The following is a 20,443-nucleotide window of genomic DNA, read 5'->3' as shown; positions in this document are numbered from 1 at the left end:
CCCAGAAACCAAAATAATGTTTTATTATCTCTCATCTCCACAGTTTAAAACACCCCTCAAACATACACATGCACATCCCCTTTCTCAGCTCCCACCCCCACCATGTAGCTCATTCCCTGTTGGGTGCCGCAGCTCCGGAGAAGTCTGATCTTGACTGTGGACTCTCTTTGCTTTCCAAAAACTGAAGCAGTTTGTATGGAAAGCATTATCCAGATGAGTGAAAAAATCAGTCTTGGGATCACTTTCACATGCATAAGAATGAAAATACCTGATCTTTGTCAGATCAAATTTAGAGGCTTTTAGAGTTCTTTTTTGGCAATAGAGGAAACAGCCTTAAAATTACAGCAAATTTAAAATTGTGGGAGGCAATGCAGTAACATTTAAGGAAAGCAGACAGAATAGAAGGTGTGAGAAAGGCACATTATGCAGAACTATGTTGACCCATAAACCCAAGCTACAGCTGTAACTTTCTGGAGAAGCTTTTTGGTAGGCAAATTTTAAGGACAGGTTCAGACCAGATACAGGAAAACCAGGTGACAGCAAAGTATTCATGAAATGCCTCTCAAAATAACATGTCTAGTAGCTCACTGACTACTGGCAACTGAAAAATCATGGGTTTAGCTTCAGCAAAGCTAGCAGCATTTATTTTTTTCCAATAGAAAATTTCAACTTAGGAAAAGAAACTGAACAGAATTTGTTTTGGTTGCCAGCAAAACCTGGTCTATCGCTTTCCTTGAAACTAGTCCAATTTAAACAAACATCAATGTAACATCCCACATTTCTCATGCTAGCAAATCTTATTAAGACTTTCCACAAACACATGGTATTGATCAGTTACTATCAACAACAAAAAATTCATATGCAGTCCTTAAGGATCATTCGTAGTAAGTCCATCTACTTCAGCAATCTAGCCATAAATCTATCTCCATAAACAGACACATTAGATGATTTTCGCTGTAGGTTGTAATATTTCTGAGTATGTTTAAATTGCTCTCAAATTACGCTTTATCAAATCATCATGCTGATTGTAAGATAAGTGAATATAATCAGAAAAGGTAAATTCTACCCTCTATTTCTTATCCACCCTCTTCTTAAAATCAGAATCATTGTACGACAAAGATTTCATTACCACCCTGTTCTGACAGAAACCAATATTAATTATTATTTGAATTAACCTTTGAGCCATAGTTTTCATCAGTACTCGGTAAAGACATGGACAATTTCTAATTACATTCTACTCTCATTATAAGTCACTAGGCTGTAAAGCTGCATCTGACAAGACTGCTATACTTGGCCTTGAAATGCTTTGGACTTCACTATAAATCTTTCAGAAACATCCATGAACTCATTGAATACAAGAGCTATCACACAGGATGCTTCTCCAACAATTTAGAAGCCGTTTTAAAGGGATACCAAGTGTGATATGACTGAACTGCAATACTATTCCTAAAGCAAAATAAATTATCAGTGTCTTTATCATTCGGCATCACTAGATAGATGAGCTTTTACCAAAAGTTACATACAGTGGATTCACTCAGTCTATCAAGTGCAATTATGCAGTGATCATCAACTAATTCATCATTATATTCAACAAATAGTATAAGAAAATTAAAAATTTATAGACTGAGAGAAATCTGATTCCAAAGCTTACAGCAAGTACCTACAACATAGGCTGTATTTATTACAGACCAGAGAGAGAGGTTTGATCTATTAAAGAGTTATTAGTTCTCTAGCAGGAAATATGGATTTTAAGGGTCATAAATGAAGAATAACCTGTAATTAATATATAAAAATTAGTGCAAGAGGGCATTATTTCTTTTGCAGTTTTTCAGCTTTACCTCACATAATCACTTTGCTGCAGTCAGTTACCTAGCCAGAAAAAAATGAAATATACACATGGATTTAGGGAAAGTGAATGCTGTTCTGGAGAACAGGTTTCTACCCTCGACTATGCCAAATCTCTTGAACGAACAAATTAAACTTCTAACAGAGTGATTTCTGGCTTTGTAACCCGAGCCTCGCTTTTGCAACTTCACAAAGCTCACATCTATGACTAACTCCAAATGTCCAATCTCTAAGCAAAAGACAGTTTTATTTGAAGGAATACCAGAGGCTGGGATCTATCAGGTTTCAAAACCAGAACTTGACTTAGCTGCTGACTCAAGACATATTTCAAGATAACAGAAGCATATTTCAAGATACCATTTTTAACCTTCCACTGTTGAAAATACCTGTATCTTAAAACAGAAGCCTCAGTATGTAATCAGTCTAATTCCAGTGAATGACATTTCATGTTAAAGAAACCTTGACTTGGACTATGTGTCACAACATATAATACTTTAGATTTTGTTAATCTCAAAAAAAACAAAACCCCAACCAATGATCTTCCTTCACAGATCATTTTTATGGATGCTGTTAATTACACAGAGGATCCAAGGTATTAATTCCACAAACATTTTAAAGAGAAATTACAAGACACAAGAGAACCTAATATGAAGTTCGGAGGATTAACACAGAAAATGCCAGTTGTGCTTGTATTTAAACATATTGTGGATTCCATTAGTTAATGCACAGCAATTTTGTAATCACACAAGGTAATGATGGTCCATGACTAGAAAAATAGATGGATTTAATCAAACTTATCACGAGACAGAACATGGTAAGAGAATTCAGATCTCTTGATTTTTGGAAATGGCTAGAGATGATGGATGGGACTCCAGTCTATAAAACTGCAGTGTTTGTAGCACTGGTGTCAACAGTGTTAGTAATTCTAAACATGCCTCCATTAATCCTGTCCACAAATTCTGAAACTATCCAGGCCCTTCACCTTAAGGCCCCAACTTGCTTACCCACTCAAATTGGCCATCCTGGTTTGTTGCCTTTTTCTTTTCCTTGCAGTTACATGCTTTTCAGAAGTTACTCTAAACATACAGCTTCTTTGTACTACATTAGCATCTACCTGAATATTCAGATAATAAGTTTTTCTTTTATGCCCAATACACTAAATGCCCACATTATTCTTCTACTTCTCTGCTAAAAACATGTAACTAGTAGTTTGACTGTTTCTTTTCTAGACATATGTGGGTAAAAGGAGACTAGAGGAAAGAAAAATCATCATTCTTCACCATACATAAACTGTGCTTACGCAGAAACAGACAATTAAACTCTTACTGCTTATCCTTATGTATCTCATTAATAAGAACATGTGGCCAAGTGATGGGCAGATGTCTGATTCAGACCAATAATCATATGGAGAAGGGGGAAAGGAGGCATCAGAACCATGGTGGGATTATCTGTCTTTATGAACATTTTAAAGTACTTTCCACATAAGATTTCCAAGAGTTTACTACTGTAGTTAAACTGAAGGGTAGACCAGAAGGACAAATATATATCCAAGCCTTTGAAAAAGCAAGGAAAACTGACAACTTTCTGTCAAAGAGTCCGTTTTGATTTTATCCTACAACAAACCTATGTTGTGACTCTATTCTGCTAAGGCATAACTGTTTCACGGATCACAGAATCATAGAATCGTTTGGGTTGAAAGGGACCTTAAAGATCATCTAGTTCCAGTCCTCTAAAACAAAGCACATGATTTAATCTCATCAAACTAATCAACACATACACCCTTTTGATTAAAATTAAGATAATACTTACAAGATCATTAAATCATCAACAGCAAACTTATTTGAAAAATGTATTTGGCCAACAGAAAGGTGGCCTTTTAAAAGCCCCCAAAAGATACTGCCTTATTGCTGGAGTGGAGGGAACACAAGTGAGACATGCCTTTGAGAAGGATCAAAGAAATAGAAGTAAAAAACCTATAATCCATGTTCATGCTACTAGATTAAAACCTACTTCCCCTTTCCAGTGCCACTTTCAAAATCCCATCTATGGGGGAGGATAGGGGACAAGGAGGTTAAGAGAGAAAACAACAGCATTACAGCACCTCGTTTTGCTTATCAGCTATTCATAGACCATGACAAAATCCCCAACTGTCCTCGTGCCATTTTTTCACATCAGATTTGCTAGCGACGTTTTTCAACAAGCCTATAAGCAACATATTCTAATAAATCAGCCTATAAAAGCACCTATTCCATTTAAACCTCAATGCTAAATGACTGATAGCTTGTGATCTTCCAATAGCAGAGATACATCCTACTAATGCACAACTACACAGCTTTTAAACAAATTCTAGATTTCCCCTCTATTCTTCATGAAAGTTACTTAGGAGGCGAAATTCAAAATGGGTTAGTTAGGGAAGAGATAAAAAAATGAATGGCAAGAGCACCCATTCACTAAACACCACCTAAGAGAATCTACCATGCCAGAACACTCTGCTTTTAATTCTGTCTAGGCTGGATTACTTTCAATTCTTGTTACTTCAAATTCTGTTACCAGCCTTTTCTTTGCAAACAGAAAACAACCTCTCCACTTTCTTCTAGGTGCTTTGCTTGTATTAGTTGAACTAAGAAATGACCACATCCTAAAATTCCTGTAAGTTCTTTTGTAAGACAAACCCTGTATTTCTGCATAGTTCCTTTTCCTGTTACCCTCAACAAATTTACATGTACAGACATTGATTGCAATTTAACTTTTTAGTAGAAAACAAAACAACTGGTGAGTTTATTTTGTACATATGGCATGCTATCTAGAAGCTGTAGTAGGTTTTATGAGAAAGCTTAAATATTAACTTAACAAAGCAGGATCATGACTCCTCAACAACTGAAATAGGCACAAGCCTTTCATGACACCTGCATTCTTGTTAAAGAAAAAATTAATTTTATAAGATCTCTTTTAAACTTCTGTTTATTTCCAAATCTTATGAACTCATACTTGCTACCCTTCAGAGCATCCATTTTGAAAATGTAACTGCTCCTTCTCTATAAAACTAGTTTGCCTACTTTCATGACCATGAGTTCTTAAATATTTCATGATCTTAATACAGCTAACATTTTTTTCCATTACTTTACTATAAAATTCCTCAAATTTGAGTTGCTTATGCTGAACAACTGTGTGAGTGCATGTTACAGTCTACTTTGAAAGAGCAAGTGACTTTCGGGAGAGCCTCTTCCCTAACACAAGTTATCAAATGAAACACAGAAGTAACAGTGATGCCCATGACTTCAGATTTACAGACTTATGAATTTCCAAGTCATTCTCAGCAAAGCAACATAATTCTCAAAAACCCTGCAGTATGAAGTGGTTATTATTTGTGCAATAGTTCTTCTAAATATGGTGCTCACACATCTATACATGAAGACATGAATAAACTCTTACTGTTCCACCACTGCTTCAAGCACCAAAGGTTTTTATACAGAGTGGTACTGTAGCATGTCACATACTATGATAAAACAGAGAGACCTCAGTACTAAACAATTAAATAATATACTACAGTACAGTTTTTCACACAGAGAGCCAAGAAAAAGAAAAGTAGAAGTTATGACTCCCATGATAATTGCAGCTTGATTGTAATACTGTTTTATACTGTATATTTGAACAAATGCTTCAATTTACAATTGATGGGGAATTATAACTGAAGGACACAGTCACATACTTTGTCTCACTCCTAAATAAATCAGTGGCATTCAAAATAAATTTCCATCCTACTTGTACAACTTGGTAAGGTGACTGGTTTTCTGGCAAGAAGAAATTACAGTATAAAAGCATTTAAACTGTATTTATCAAACTATTTATATGAAGTTACAGTGAAACACACAGGGGAACACTGCCACATTTTAACTACAACATGGACTATTTAAACATCCACAAAATTATATTACAATTCAGATTTGTTCCTATCATATTTGACGTAACTGTACCATGCTACTGCTAATGAAATCCATTAAATATATTTGAGCTTAGCATTCCTAAAACAGCAGCAAACAACAAAAATGCATCATTGGAGTGCTTACTTCCAAAGAGAAAAAAGCATTAAAATGAGGAAGCTTGGTAAGAGAAACAAAATCAGGCAGTTGGACAAAATGTTTACAGACAACAGACAAAAAATACTATATTGAAAATGCAGAGACACGAGGAAAAAATTGCATCACAGTTAAACCTCAAGGTGGGGAAGCTATCAGTAAGAACATTTCTCAAGAAGAGGGGAATAAATTGGACAAAAGAAACTAGCAAGAAAAATTGCAAACAAAAGATATGTTCCTAGAGGGGCAAAGTCATAAAAGGTCCTCCTTTCATAAATGCCAGTTATATGAAGCCTGCTAGAGAATCCACTGGACTAACATATAATCAAGATACGAAAGAAATACTCCAAGAAAATAAAAACTACAAGTTTTCTGCATCTCCCGTCATAGGAGAAGCTAAGGGAAGCTTTCATCTTTTTTGGCACATAAATCCTCAGAGGCAGTTTTGGTCGAACCAAAGCAAACAGCAGCAAGTCACCAATACATTCACCAAGAGTTGTGGGGAGCTGAAGGATAAAACAGCCTATCTGTCTGCTATGCTGCATAATATCTCAGGTTCCAAACACTGCCTGTTGCCAGTGGTGCCTCAGTTTTGAAAGATGGTCATACCTTTAGCCTGCCAAGAACTACAGACCAGCAAGTCTAACATCCCAGTAGGGCAAATAAGTAGAAGATAGAAGAAACACGGGCACATACCTAAGTACAGACTACAGAAGTGACACCAATGCTTTCCCACAGCAAAGTCCTGTCTTACCAGTACAAGAGATTTCATTGAAGCAATTGATAAATGGCCAAAGTCTGAGCTAACTTGGATGACCAAAACACGTGCCAGCTGCTGAACAAAGGTCTTCCAGCAATGGTTCTTAAGGAAACTAAGCTACAACAGCAAAGGAGGGAAGGTCTTCACATGGATGGAAGTAACCAGTTCAAACCAGGAAATGAACCTCTTTCCAGACCTGCTCTGACAGCATGCACATAAAAGATCTAGAAACAGGTGAACCTTGAAGTGAGTTTGCTAATAGTATTAACAACTTAATTTTGCTAAAAATTAAAATCAACTATGCAGGAAGCAGCAGACCTTCATCACACCCATTGAAGGTGTAATAAACTGCAGATGAGATTCAGTGGAAGGAAATCAATAACAACACACATGAGAAAATACAATCTGACTGTTTTACATACATTTTACTGAGTCCTGACACGATTTGGGAGCTAAAATAAATAATCTAGGAAAACCAGATTTGTCAGAAGAGTAAACAGAATACTGAGCATGTTGAAGAAAAAAAGAGATGGAAAAAACCTCACAGAATTGGATAAGAAATGGGATACTCAAGCCTATGAGGTGCTTATACCTTGCTGCATTGCCAGTGTTTGCTCTTCTCACCTGCACTTCAAAATTAAAATTACTGATGGACCAGAGAGAGGTGACAGGTATATGAATACCCTTCAGAATCTCCAGCCTCAAGAAGGGCTAACCAGGGAGAGAATAAAAAGTTTACAAAATCAGGAGCAGCACGGAACAGGTACGTAGCAAACCACTGTTCTTTTAACAAGGAAACTAGAGAACATCAAACAAAACTAGCAGGTGGTAGGTTCAAAATAAAACAAATAAAAGGAAGCAGTTCTTCATACAATGTGTACTTAAGCTGCAGAACTCATTGCCACAGTCCCAATGGAAGCCAAGAGTTTACACAGACCAAGAGAAGACTAGATGAATTCATGCAAGAAAAATTCATTAAGCATTACCTATCACTTTTCCCAAGACAATTCTGAGCTGCAGAGCTGTGGAGGCTAAGGGGCTTGCTCTGTTTCTGGATAGCCTCCACCTAGGTTGCTGTGAAATAGGATTCAGACCTCTGGTACTAAAAAAGAAAGATGATATTTGCAACATGGTTTTAATAGGTGTTGACAACTATGCTACTTCAATAATACACTGTTTCCAGTATAACATTTCACCCTCCTTTCATGAAGATACTGTATTTCAGTCCATGTTACCAGTACTTCAAGAATGCAAGTGAGATTACAACACTTCAGAGGACCATAACGTGAGAGAGACAAGGACACCCAAAACTGTATCAGACTCTGCTGAAACTGTACCGATGCTGTATAAAAGACTAACCCTATTCCAACAACAGAAAATTCCAAGAGAGTTTATGATCTGGTTGTAACCCCTTAAAGGAGTAAAAAAAAAAATAAACAGAAACACTGACAATACTAAATACTGTAGCACATACAGTACATCTCTGGATGTACTCAGTACTTACAGGGGGTTTTAAGTTCATTTTGTTAACAACTCAAAAGAGTGTGGTTTTAATAACTCAAATCAAAGTTGTGTTATACTCTAAAGTTTTAGGAATACTGAACTTTTATTAAAACTATCTTTTCAGGTTTGATGGAAAAAGACTTAAAAACAACACTAAGTGGTGCAAAAAATTAAAATATTCATACTTTTCCTAATTTAAACAGCAGCTGTAAAAGATAATATCAGCTCAAAGCACTGGCCTGAAGCTTTACTGCTGTTATAAAAAGGTACTTAAAATAACTACAACATATTTAGGTTAAGCACTTAAAGGAATTACTGGAAGACTGAATTCAATCCTCAGTTCCAATCCACAAGTCATTGTGCAATGTCTTAGCTGTTGAAAACAAACCCTCTCTATTACCTATAAAGTGGGGACCATGCCCATCTCCTGAACTGGGGGTACAGAATTTTCCCTCTGCAAATACAGAAGACATGGTGATTGCTTTTGTAAGCAATGGAAGAACCCAGTCTCTCTGCACCTTCCTGCTTACCCCTGCTTCCTCCAATCCATGGAAGGTGCTGCTGCCATTCTGTGCTGAGCGCAGCTCAAGCTTGAAGGCAGCAGCCTATTCCCAATGCAGAACAGACCTTCTGCTAGACCACTGTCAGAGACAGGAAGAACATGCCAGTGGTTTATTTTCAAGGACTCTAAATGATCAAAGTTTTCACAGGTACAGTAAAACTCACCATAACCCCCAGATCACACCCAACACCCAACTTCAGTTCGGCTTCAGTTTAGTTTAGTCAGATTAAATACCTGACTTGAGATGGAAGAAAAACCTGACAGAAAATGCAAATCAAAATGGCTAATAAAACAGTAGAGACTACACTCTCTGAACTCTTCCTACTGCTAGGCCAAAGCTCAACATATTATGGCTGACCTCTTTGGCAGAGTTTGTTCAAGAAACTTTATAGGACAAGAAGGAAGTTTATGGTCCCTAAACTCAATACACAGAATACAATTGTTTAGAATTTACTCCTAAGAAAAATATTTAAAGGAAGAAGACAAATTCTGAAAAATAGCAGGCTGTTCAGATACAGACTCTGAACACTTAAGACAGATTTTTTTTTTTTAAGTGCTGAATGTCAGACCAACTGTCCTTTTAAGGACAGCATTTATCTACTTCACGAGACCAGTAGCAAGACAGAATTAACACTTGGTAAAGAATCAAGATCCTCTGCCAAGTGCTGCTTGGTAATCAGCAACTATTACACATCCCAATATGGGAGACACAAAACACATCACTATGAACCTGGCACACCAGTTTGGAGTAGCACTTCGGGTCCTGGCTTCCAACTACCTGCTCAGGTCACTAGCCTTGAAAAGAAGAAAAACCACCCAAGCACTCAGAAATGCATGAACTAAACAGATATTTTGCCTTCTAATACTTCCATGTTAAGTGGAAGACAAGGAGCATCAAATTCACTCACTGGAAGTGAATGTACTTTTTCTTATGGTACAGCAGAACTATGTGCTCAAAATTTCTCCTGCTCTTTCAGAGCAAGCCTTGTCCATATGCCAGCATCCCAAAGTGGAAAAATACCCTCGCTGCTCCTATTCCAACACCTCGTTTTGGTTTTTTTTGAGGCAACGAATAAGTTCCTTTTAAGCCCTTCCTGTAGCAATGCCTACCACACCAGACACCTCCAAATTTAATCCACTGGAATAAGCAGCCTTTAAATTAAGGTGTTGTAAGGTCATATAGCAACAAGATGATCGGATTAAAGAGGAAGTGGAGTTAAGTCAATACTGAGTCACTATTTTAACTTCTGTGTTCAAGACAACAGCATGATAGCCTTTCAAGTACAAACCAGTCTTCAAGCAGGATGGCTGAAGAACTTTTCTATTAAAAAAAAAAAAATTATTTCTTGTCTAAATCTCAACATGAAATGCAGGACAACAACTCATCAGACAGACAAGATCTGGTCCCAGAGACAGATGTTTTACAGCTGTGCTTTGGGCTTCCTAAAGCCCATTAGAGCTAGCACATACAATTCCTAATGTAAACAAGCTGCTTTTAGTAACTACAATATTCCCTCTGAACACACACAGTGCTAGTCAGGGCCACCATCCTCACAGTTTTCACCAAATGCAGCTTACAATGTCCATAAGATAGAATTTGTAAATCCCCTCTCCTGTACCTCTTGGCATCCCCAGTAGATCCTGAAATGGAATTTTTAGATGTAAAACACAAGGAAAGGAATCTAGATGGTGCACTACATGAAGGTTCGGTTTTTTTGTAACTATGGCAAGAGTTTACCTTCTAGTAATTGCCCAAATCTTGAGAAAAACAGGAAGGAAAGCACGAGCTTCCACTCTTCCACCTGCCAAGAAGCCCCTTTCTGTCACACTGCAGGCAATATACACAAATAACTAGACAAAAAAGCCAGAGCTCTTCAGAAAGCAAGCAGCTTCTAACGCCACGTTGCTGCTATGCTGAAAGAGTCACCTCAAGCTGAGGTGGACTGAGCAAAAGCTGCAGTCAGAATCCCTGACTTTTTGTAAGGTGCTCATTCCTCTGCTGAGCTACACAGTGTAAACTGCCCATATCTATGGAGAGCAGCAAGAGCACTGTTACAGAAGTGACTAACTAGCATGTTATTTGATCTGCAATGTACTTTTTTTTCCACCAATTTTAACATGTAGGAGTGCATTCATGTCACTATCAGAAAGCTTTAGATTATGAGAGAAAGTAACAGCCTCAGCCACCTACTAGGACCAAGCTCTCATTCCATCTCAAACCAGCAGGAAAATATAAATAGTTGGGATAAAACTCTGAATAATGGAATCCACGGAATTACTGACTGATGAAACTTGATGACACTGAAACAACACTGACTTGATAAAATTTGAGACAGACAAATTGACTCAAAGCTGATGAACCTAATGGAGGATTTCAAGCTTGCAAAAAACAAAAAAAGCACCACCACCACCTCCCTCTCCCCCTTTCTTGTGAATAAATTGTTTCAAAGATTAAATACTTCACATTTGAAAGAGCAAACAAGTTATTTATACATTAGTTAATCTTTTAGGCTTTAGTTTTCCTACCTGAAGAGGAAAACTGATTTCTGGGCAGTCAATTATTAATTCTAACAAATTGTTTCTAGCATGCAATCCATAGCATCACCGGAATAAACAAATTTTAATATCCATTTTAACTCAGGCCAGCACATTTTTCTTTTCGTGTCCTTTGCTTCACAGATGATTACTCTATTTCTCTTTCTCCCATGAAGGTTCCCAGGCAACTGATCCAATCCACTTGCTCACTGCCACCAAAATGAAAAGATGAAAAGGCCTTGCTGCTCTCCAAGCCAGCAACCCCCCTTGTCCTTAGTACCAGCTCTGGTGTTCATCAGATCCTTTTATGAGCCAGTTTGATTCATTACAACAGCAAAATGCTCTCCATTTTACAGAGTTATTTTTCTGCCATTTTGGTGAACTAAAGTGGCTCACAGAAGGACCTGACAAGCACTGCTGCCGAAAAAAAGTAGCCAAGCCATGTGGTTGTGAGGAAGGGTGCAGGGGGACAAAGGCAGAGAGGAAACTTCTCCTTTCAGAACAATGTCTGGTTAAATTAGCTCACTGCATTTCGCAAACCATACCCTGACTTACAAATTATTAGAAGGACCACAAGACAACATTCAACAGCTTTCAGCTATCTTCAGAGCTACAAAAAAACTTATCATACAAAAAAAAATATAGTAATATGTACTCTTACCCAGATTTAAGTATAATACTCTACCAGAAGAAAAAAAATTCTTACAAACATAAAATCAAGACAAGAATACCCTAGAAGAGGGGGGTAAAGAAAGCCTGGCAGATTTCACCCTGGGTTTTAGGGGGGGCTTGTTTGTTTTTTAACTTAAGACACAAAAAACCAAAACCAACCAAACAAAAACAGGACCAAAAAAAACCCCAAACAATCCTGGGAGCATGACCACCAATCTCAATAAGCATTATGATGGAGAAACAAGTATTTCTGGTAAGCAGAAAAGAGCAAGAACTTTTGTCACCACAGTATCCAAAGTAAACCTACCAGGGGACAGCTTATGTACGTGCCTAAGAGAAAGTACCTTGAGGGAGGGAGGGAGGCAGTCAGTCAAGCCAAGAAGGTGGAAGCAGGTGCTACAGATGCCTAGTCCCCAGGTTTTCTGCCCAGTGATTTCTGGCCATGAATCAATCTGCCTCCTTCTGTGATGGATTGCCCACTGCGGATGTACTGTTTCACTCCAGAAGAGAGAAGTCAAGGTGTACCAAATGTATCCCTCCCACAGCCACATTGAATCGATCTTGCTATTCAAAGTTCATTGCCTACCTGGAGGCTCCTCGACACAGAAACAGCTGCTTTCAGTATACACTGAGGAGAAGCGGCACCCTACCCCAAAACACCACCATCATCACACCTTGTCAAATTAGAGAAGGGATTTTCAGCCTTCCTGACCCTACCAGCTTCCTACCAAAAATCTTAAATGTTGGGCAGCCACAGAACACACCGCTGAACTCCATGTGACGCACAGGCACACAAAGGAAGACAGCAGCAGATCACAGAAGCCCCACCAGGGCATAAATTCAGGCACACAGCCTGCATCCCAGCTGATAGTAATATCCACCTCTAAGAACCCCTTCTAGTCCAGTTCCTCAGACAGCCAAAATCTGCATTGCCCAACCAGCCCCATAGCAGGAAAATCACCCTTCCCAGCAGGGAAGTGAACCAGTGACAAACTAAAGGTTGTCCATCCAGAGAGGCAGGCAGAAAGGCAAGCATCCTGGTTTCTTTTGAGAGAGGAGATAGAGAAAGGTGAAGAAGAAAAGAGATCAAGGAGATTAATCTTTTAAATCACTGTGTTAGGGAAATTCCTTATGAGAAGAGCTATGGAAGCAATTGCGTTCACCTGCCATCTTTTCTGTAGCCAAGGTTTTATTTTTTGACCTCACAAAATTAAGTAGTCATGGTTTGGGCAGGGGGCAGCAACAGGGTGTGAGGCCTTAACTTCCATGAGAACTCACCATTCAAGAATTCAGTCACCTTAACCACAGCATTTCTCTAATTTTAGCCATGGTAAGTGAAAAGCCACACAAACACCCCCCTTCCATTTTTCTTTTTTTTTTCTTTTTTTTTTTTTTTTTTATAGTTTCAGTGCAACATCTAACATGCTCAACTTCTAAGACTACTACTTACTACAACGATTATTGGACCCAAGTTGCAAGACATGTTTCTGTTCCAGTGCTGCCTGTAACAAGGTGATTCTTCCAATCGCCGTGCCATTTCTACGAAACAACCCCTTCCTTCTGCATGGCTGCCACAAGGTTCAAATCCTGTTTGAACTATAAAAGTATGTTCACTAAGAGTCACTTCTGTGAGGGATGACAGCATGGGCTGGGGAATACTGCAGACCTGTAGTAAGGAGAAATGCAGGTGAAACCAAGGCAAATTTTTTTCAGTAACCTCTGTAAAGATTACAATAGAATTAAAGAAGCACGTTTCACTTACTTCTGTACAAAAAGAAAAGAACCAAAAATGAAAATGACAATGTACCTTTTTAGAGATCAATACAGAAAGAGGGGGGAAGTGAAGCTGAAGCCTGCTTATTCACTTCCCCCCAGTGAAAGAATGACGACTAAAGTAAAGATGAGTGAGGCTGTACCCCACTTACAGAGCTGAGTGAATGCAAAGCACAGCAGACACCTCACAATGGTACTGATAAATAAACTGAATTACTTAGCAGGTCTCTCCCAGACTTACATCCTGAGGCAGTCCAGAAACCCCTATTTAACTCACTTTCTGAATGATTCCTTCCTAAATCAAGAGAGATATTAAATTGCTCACTATGAACTCTCAGTTTAATTCTTCACGGTTAAAACAACTCGAGGCAAGAATTACACTCTTAGAGAAAGTCCCTTGATCAGAGTTTAAAGGAATCTCTGAACTCACATAGGCAATGGCTACTACGTCAGAGGGCCTTCCTTTAAGTCATCCTGACACGACACCAGCCTGTGAAGCCTGCCTGATCTTTCCAGGAACTAGCAACATAGTCCCCGTACCTCTCAAACCAAGAACTGGAGATGATGATCTGCCTGCTTTTTGCCTTGCAATAAACCACCAAATCCAACAAGCAGCTACTTCAGTCCAGAAGCAGCACAAACCAGAGCACATTCTCAAAAATCCACAGGACCTGCCTAGACAGCTGAGACAAAAAAATAAAATCATATTCTTAGATCTCATTTCAAGCCAGTAACTGCAGTTATGGTTGTTTCAGTATATCTTATCCCACATGAGAAAACAATACACATTCAAATACAGAACTTCAAGGAGCAGGATACTTGGGGTGCCTGATTTCTGGACTTCAGACAGGCTGTCCTGTCCACGAACAGGTAAGGTTTCTAAAACATTTGTTATACCCTGAACAACTAATTAAGATGCATCCTTGGAATTTACCAGTCTCTCACCTTCATGCAGTTTTATCTCAGCCTTATCAGAGTGATTTTTGAACATCTGTTAGCCTCATCATTACTCTCCTTCCCTCAATCCTCCTTCTATCGAGCATTAAAAACCATGTCAGTTGTATTGCCTTTCTGGCTGTTAATCTTCAACTTGAAGAGATACTGAAGTGCCATTCTCTACAGCACAGACTGACATGCACTTTCCTGCAAGACACTTTATCAAGTAGCATTTCAGCTTTGCATTTCAATCCCAACAACTACATTGATGGATCCTCTTTGAAGCAAAGAATATTTTCTCATAAGTTGTCATCAACTTGGACTTCTCACTCACTAGCTCATCCAAGTTAATACCAAAGATTTGAACTGAATTTCTCAGTTTCTATTACATAAGAGCTTGTTTCACTTTTCTCCCAGAACACCACTACCTACCTCAATGCTTTCTATGATGAAGACTTTCTCTGTGTTTTGTCCTATTACTGATCTCAAAACTTCTAAAATTCCAGCTTTCAGTCTAGTTTTAGTTAGTTTTCACCTGAATTCTCTCCCAAAGAATGACCAGTATTCCTTTGCACCTAGTGACTACCCACTTAACAAATCCTGTTTACCCTGTAAATAAATCCACAGGCTTTCCTATTTTAAGATCGAGGACAAAAGTGCCTTTATTAAAGTATTCCTTGGCCTTGCTCCATGTTCTGATCTGCTTTACCACTGGTCACATAGTTCCTGGTCTCCAAAGCTTCCCTATCACAATCCCCTCAGGAGCTGCTCCCCACACCCCAAATTTCTCTGCTTGGCAAGGGATGGCCCACAACGGCTATGTCCATTTCAAAATTGCCATGGGACTAGACCCTCCCCACTCACAACTATTCAGTGCACAGAGCAAAGAAAACCACTACAGCTCTAACTATCTACTATTAAAAGATGGGGGAATGTCATTTTCATGACAACAAAACTTGAAACAAGAGAATTTTCGTATTCAAAGGGTCATGAAGAACCGTCGGAAAGCTGCCAGTGCACTGAAGCAGCCCCCTGCTCTGGCTCTCTGCTGCTGGCCATCTCCTTGCCATGACAGCATCCAGGGGCTAACATGAGACTTCATCAAGCTTTGGTACAGCCAGCCAGCTCTTCCCACACCAACTTAGGCATCCTCCATGGTTTCAGTACAAAGCAGCATTATTAGGAGTTGAAACGCATGTTTATTTTGCCACATATCCTAATTATCTAGGGCTGGCAAGAAAACACAACTCCACTAAGCAAACAGAAAGCAGTATGAATTGGAAAAAAGATTAAAAACCCAACAGGAAAGGCACAATCTGAAGAGGAAAAAAATCCATGGGAAAGCTGGGGGGAGGGGAGTAGGGTGGGTGAGAAAGAGAAATAAAATGTTGAGTTCTCAGAGCAGGACTGTCTCTGCTGCATAGAAGGAATCATACTTCGTACATCTGATGTACACCTCCACAAAATGTTTTAAGAAGTGACACTTACTTTGTAGGTAGAAATCAAAATAAACTCCAGGGAGGTCAATTTCTTTCAAACTCACCAAGAAATTTTAAAGCCAGCTACTTGTTGAAGTTCTAGCAGTAAGCAGAAAGCTCAGCTGAACAGCTTAAAAAGTGGCTCAAGGACATTAAAATAAAGTGCTTCCAAAACTATCCAGCACTGGATTTGCCACATGCCAGCTACTCCCAGGCAGGTAAGTCGCTGCATTGCTCTCCCCAGCCACAAGCTCATATTTAAATAAAACCTGAACAGGACAACCTCTAGGATCAGGACCGTATATATGAAATTTTATTTTCCCCTCAGAACCATTAGGAAGAGGGCAGACATTTTGGCTGCAATGACTTTTTCCAGACAATTGATTCTCAAAGTTATTTATTCCCCACCATTCCCCTCAAGGCCCTCTCATCACAGCAATTGTCTATGTCAGAGGAAGGTTGGACTCAGCTCCCATGAAAGCCAAGCAAAACCACACCCAAAATAGCTATATAGGTCACTACAGAGCAAAGGGAGCCCTACATCATGCCAGCAAGGGCTTCTGGTTAGTTCCCATATGCCAATAAGCTTTCAAAGTCATGTGTTACAATGTTCTACTAAAACAGTAGCCGATTTGATAATTAGCACTCTTATTGAATTCCAACTTTTAAAAGAAAATGTTTAAATTAAGTCGTTGCTTTTTTTTCTTTCTTTTTCTAAGGAGAATGCATTTAGCGTAAGGGCAGCCATACAACCAGGATGTTTAGAAACCACTACTGAGCAGCTCTCAGAGAAGAACCCAAGCGGCAGCACAAAGATCCTTGGTTCTGGCTTGGCTTCTTCTAGGTGCATGTTTACATCCTTGAAAAGTCCCAGTGTTGGAAGCTGAGAGCTAATCAGCTTTCATATACTTAAGAATACCCTTAAGAGCTTTGTTGTCATATTCGGGCTCTTGGAATGTGTCCTTTAGGTCATAACCTCCTTTTTATTTTTTGCATCATGCCTTCCAACCTCGTTTTCCAAGAAAGATTTTTAGTGCACAACTACAACGTGGTATTTCCATGACCGCTGATCTCGGGTAAGATACAAATCACTGAAAGTTATTCAGATTGTGCAGACGGAAAGAAATCAGGAGGAAAACTTCCATCAGGTTTCACTATCTTGTCAGAAACCTAATAAAAACATGAGATGTTTCTGCATATTGTACCTCACTCCTTCCTTTGAAAGGATTTTTAAAATAAATTATAGTTGGAGTTTCCCTTTGCCTTTTTATCATTGCTACGTCATAGACAGTATTTGACGCTTTTTTCCATTAAAATCCAGTAGTTTGTATTTGTGCAAACAAGCTATTCACAGAAATATAAATGATGAGAAATGATGGAGGTAATGTCTGTCTTAATGATGAAGCTAAATTGATAGCTAAATGATGAAAGAAACTAAATTAATACAATAACTTTCTGTTGGAAAAGTGAAGTCTAAAGCCTCACCTACACACAAAAGACTCATTTGTCAGAAAGACAGTTTAATTATTTACTAAAATTTGCAGTTTTCCCATGTATACAGGGAACATTAAAGTAACATAAAAGTATCACCTGTGTTACTTATGGGCATCAGTTAACCAGCTCATAAATCTGACCAGTTAGTGATTTGTTCACAGCAGAGAAATATATAAGGGTTTGGAAGTGAGGACTTAAGGGAACTAGGGGAAGGAAGACCTTCGGACACACACACCACTTGTCACAAAGTTGCCTGTACCCTTGCTAGCCACACAAATTTCTTTGAATAACACCAGATTCACAAGAGCAAATACTGACCAGCACATTCTAAAGGCTTTCCATCTGAAAATTAATGTAAAAATGAGTGAGAAATAAGGGATAGAGGTAAGGCGTGGGATTCAAGGAGACACCTGCATTTATTTCCACCCTCTTTCTTCCTGGTTACTTTTTTCCACCTCCTCCCACCTTAGCAACCTCTATGTATCACACCATACGCCACAAACAAAACCAAACCCCGGATAGAGAGCTGCTATAGGATGCCTTGGACATGGCAAAACACAGCCTCACTGCCACACTTCAGCAGCTCTGGGAAAACCTGAGAAGTCCCTATTACTCAGGCCTTCCAGCTTTACAGAAAATCACGCCTGGGTTGTCTTTGTTTAGGTTTTGTTGTATCCTCATGCTGCAGGTTCCACTGCCCGCAGAGCTGCCGTCCGTGGGGCACAGACCTGGCACGGAGCCTCCCTGTATGCCAGGGCAGGACAGGCCCGCCGACCACGACACCCACCCACGCCAAGCCAAGCCCAGGCTGGGCAGCACATCCCCTTCTTCAGTACAGTGCCTGCAGCTTCGCCATCAGCCTGTTCCACCTTGACTTGCAAACAACGCATTTTACGTCTTATAAAAGTCCTAATATTATTTGAGTGTTACCGGGAAATACTGCGAATGTTCATCAAAAGCTTTTCAGTTCAAAACAGCAAATAACTCACGTGGAAAAAAAACTACAGTCAGGTTACCTGACCCCTCTACACGGACAGGGAAACCTTTACAGTGCTCCTTTGACACAACTCTTCAGGTTTCTGCATTAACCAAATCCAAAAGGAATTGGTCGCAACTGAAATCTCCCATCACTGTACACGGTTTTGATTGCGATAGTGAGTATTCCACTATACCTCTTTTTTATTGGTATTGTTACAATGCTACATTCCCAGAAATCGTTATTTTCCTAAAAGGACTGTGTGATCCTTGCCTATGATTGAAACTTTCCTTCATTACTGGAGGGGCAATAAAATAATTTTGGGTTACAAATAAGAGGCTTTTTCCCACTGTTTAAATAACCTAACCAGGATTTACAAGCAATAACAGAAATGTCATCACACTGTTAAATATTTAGTAAGATATTTGGTCAAATATGATTATCCAATTAGTATCAGTGAATCAGTAATTCAGTTAAACTTGCAATCACAAGCATTTAATACTCTTTTAAGAGCCTGTGCAACAGCTTTAATAATGATCTTTATAAATTTCCTACTAAAAAAACAGCTCATAAGAGACTGAAAATAACCAGTTCAGGTTAACAGAAAGACAGGACAAGGAGATGTGTGAATTTGTGGCATTCACTAATACTTTAGTAGTGGAAATTTCGTTTTGTAAAACTGTTTCAAACTTCAAGTTATGTATAAGACCAAAAAGAATTGCTTTTTCCAAGCAGCTGTGGTTTTAACAACTAGAGGAAAATAGTACACTATCAAGAGGATCTCTGCAAAACCCTGAGCACATTTACAATACCAAACAAGAAGAAACAAGCAACACTCCCCACTTGTAGTAGCTGGAGATAGGAAAACATACAGAATGTAATTGTTCTGATCATCTGTTACAAACCTCAGAAAGAAATGGTTAATTTTCCCCCAGACTGCATCTTATTTTAAAAGGGATTACTAGAATTTTTCTCCTGCTGTTGTAAATGCAGACCCCTTGAAAGGGGCTCTCTAACTATCACCTCACCGTTAAGTTTGTAAGCAACCCAGACATCTAAAATGTGGTCTGTGCTGAGCAATGTGATTTTTTTTTTTAATTTTTTTAATGAGGGAAAAAAGTGTTGGAAACTTTCACAGTGGAAACTAGAGAGCTTGGAAGTTCCTCTCTCAGCAGTGCCCAGCAATGGAGAGGAAAGTGTTCTGCATACGTGCCCCAAGCATCCAGCTACATTTAGCTTTCAGCCTTTTTATTATCATTGTCAATGAATGGGCCCCAGTCAAATTAAAGCTGCCATTTTAGGTTAAAGACTGGAGAGCCTCTGTTGTGCAACAGCGAGACAAAAACACTCCAAGCGACAGATGCAGCACTCTCATTGGAAAATTATGGATTTCAACTTTTACAAAAAAAAAAAAAGAAGAATAATTACGGATCATGCTTTTTAATATGAATTATATATTGATACTCACACATTACCGCAAACTAACGGGATTTATAATTGGGATAAATCAGCTACCCATGCTGCTAAGGTCATAGTCATTAAGATTTTTTTTGCCGTCGTTAGAATGGATGATCTGTGAGGAAACGAACAGAAACATTTTTTGTTCAACTTGCTTGTTTGTACCTCCGCCAGTCCCGTATAACATGAGAAAAGAAAAAAGGGAAAAGGGGAAAAAAAAAGAAAAGCTAACACATTCTCCCGAAAGCCATCTTCCAGGATAAACACTGCCCGCGATCTGCTTTGATGAGAGTAAAAATCGAGACGAACATCGACACAGAAACAAACTTATCGCACCGAGGTTATTCTGATATTCCCCAAGCCAAACATCCGCGG

General features: G+C 38.9%; 1 protein-coding gene across 4 annotated transcripts in view; it reads right to left on the bottom strand.

The window, feature by feature from the left end:
* CHD7 (chromodomain helicase DNA binding protein 7) overlaps positions 1-20,402 on the bottom strand; it is a 128,981-nt gene extending 108,579 nt beyond the window's left edge. For 2 of the 4 annotated variants that reach the window (XM_017727485.1, XM_017727488.1), the window contains exon 1: positions 20,079-20,401. The gene's annotated coding sequence lies outside the window, so the exon portion shown is untranslated. Of the gene's footprint in view, positions 1-13,403; positions 13,625-20,078 lie in introns of those variants that run through there. The other 2 variants (XM_017727489.1, XM_017727486.1) reach the window with 2 other exon arrangements.
* Between the last annotated feature and the right edge of the window lie 41 nt (positions 20,403-20,443).

Source organism: Corvus brachyrhynchos, unplaced genomic scaffold (assembly GCF_000691975.1).
Source record: "Corvus brachyrhynchos isolate BGI_N302 unplaced genomic scaffold, ASM69197v1 scaffold60, whole genome shotgun sequence".
Classification (NCBI taxonomy): domain Eukaryota; kingdom Metazoa; phylum Chordata; class Aves; order Passeriformes; family Corvidae; genus Corvus; species Corvus brachyrhynchos.
The sequence above is the reverse complement of the archived record's forward strand: the minus strand, read 5'-3'. Positions and strand labels throughout refer to the sequence as shown.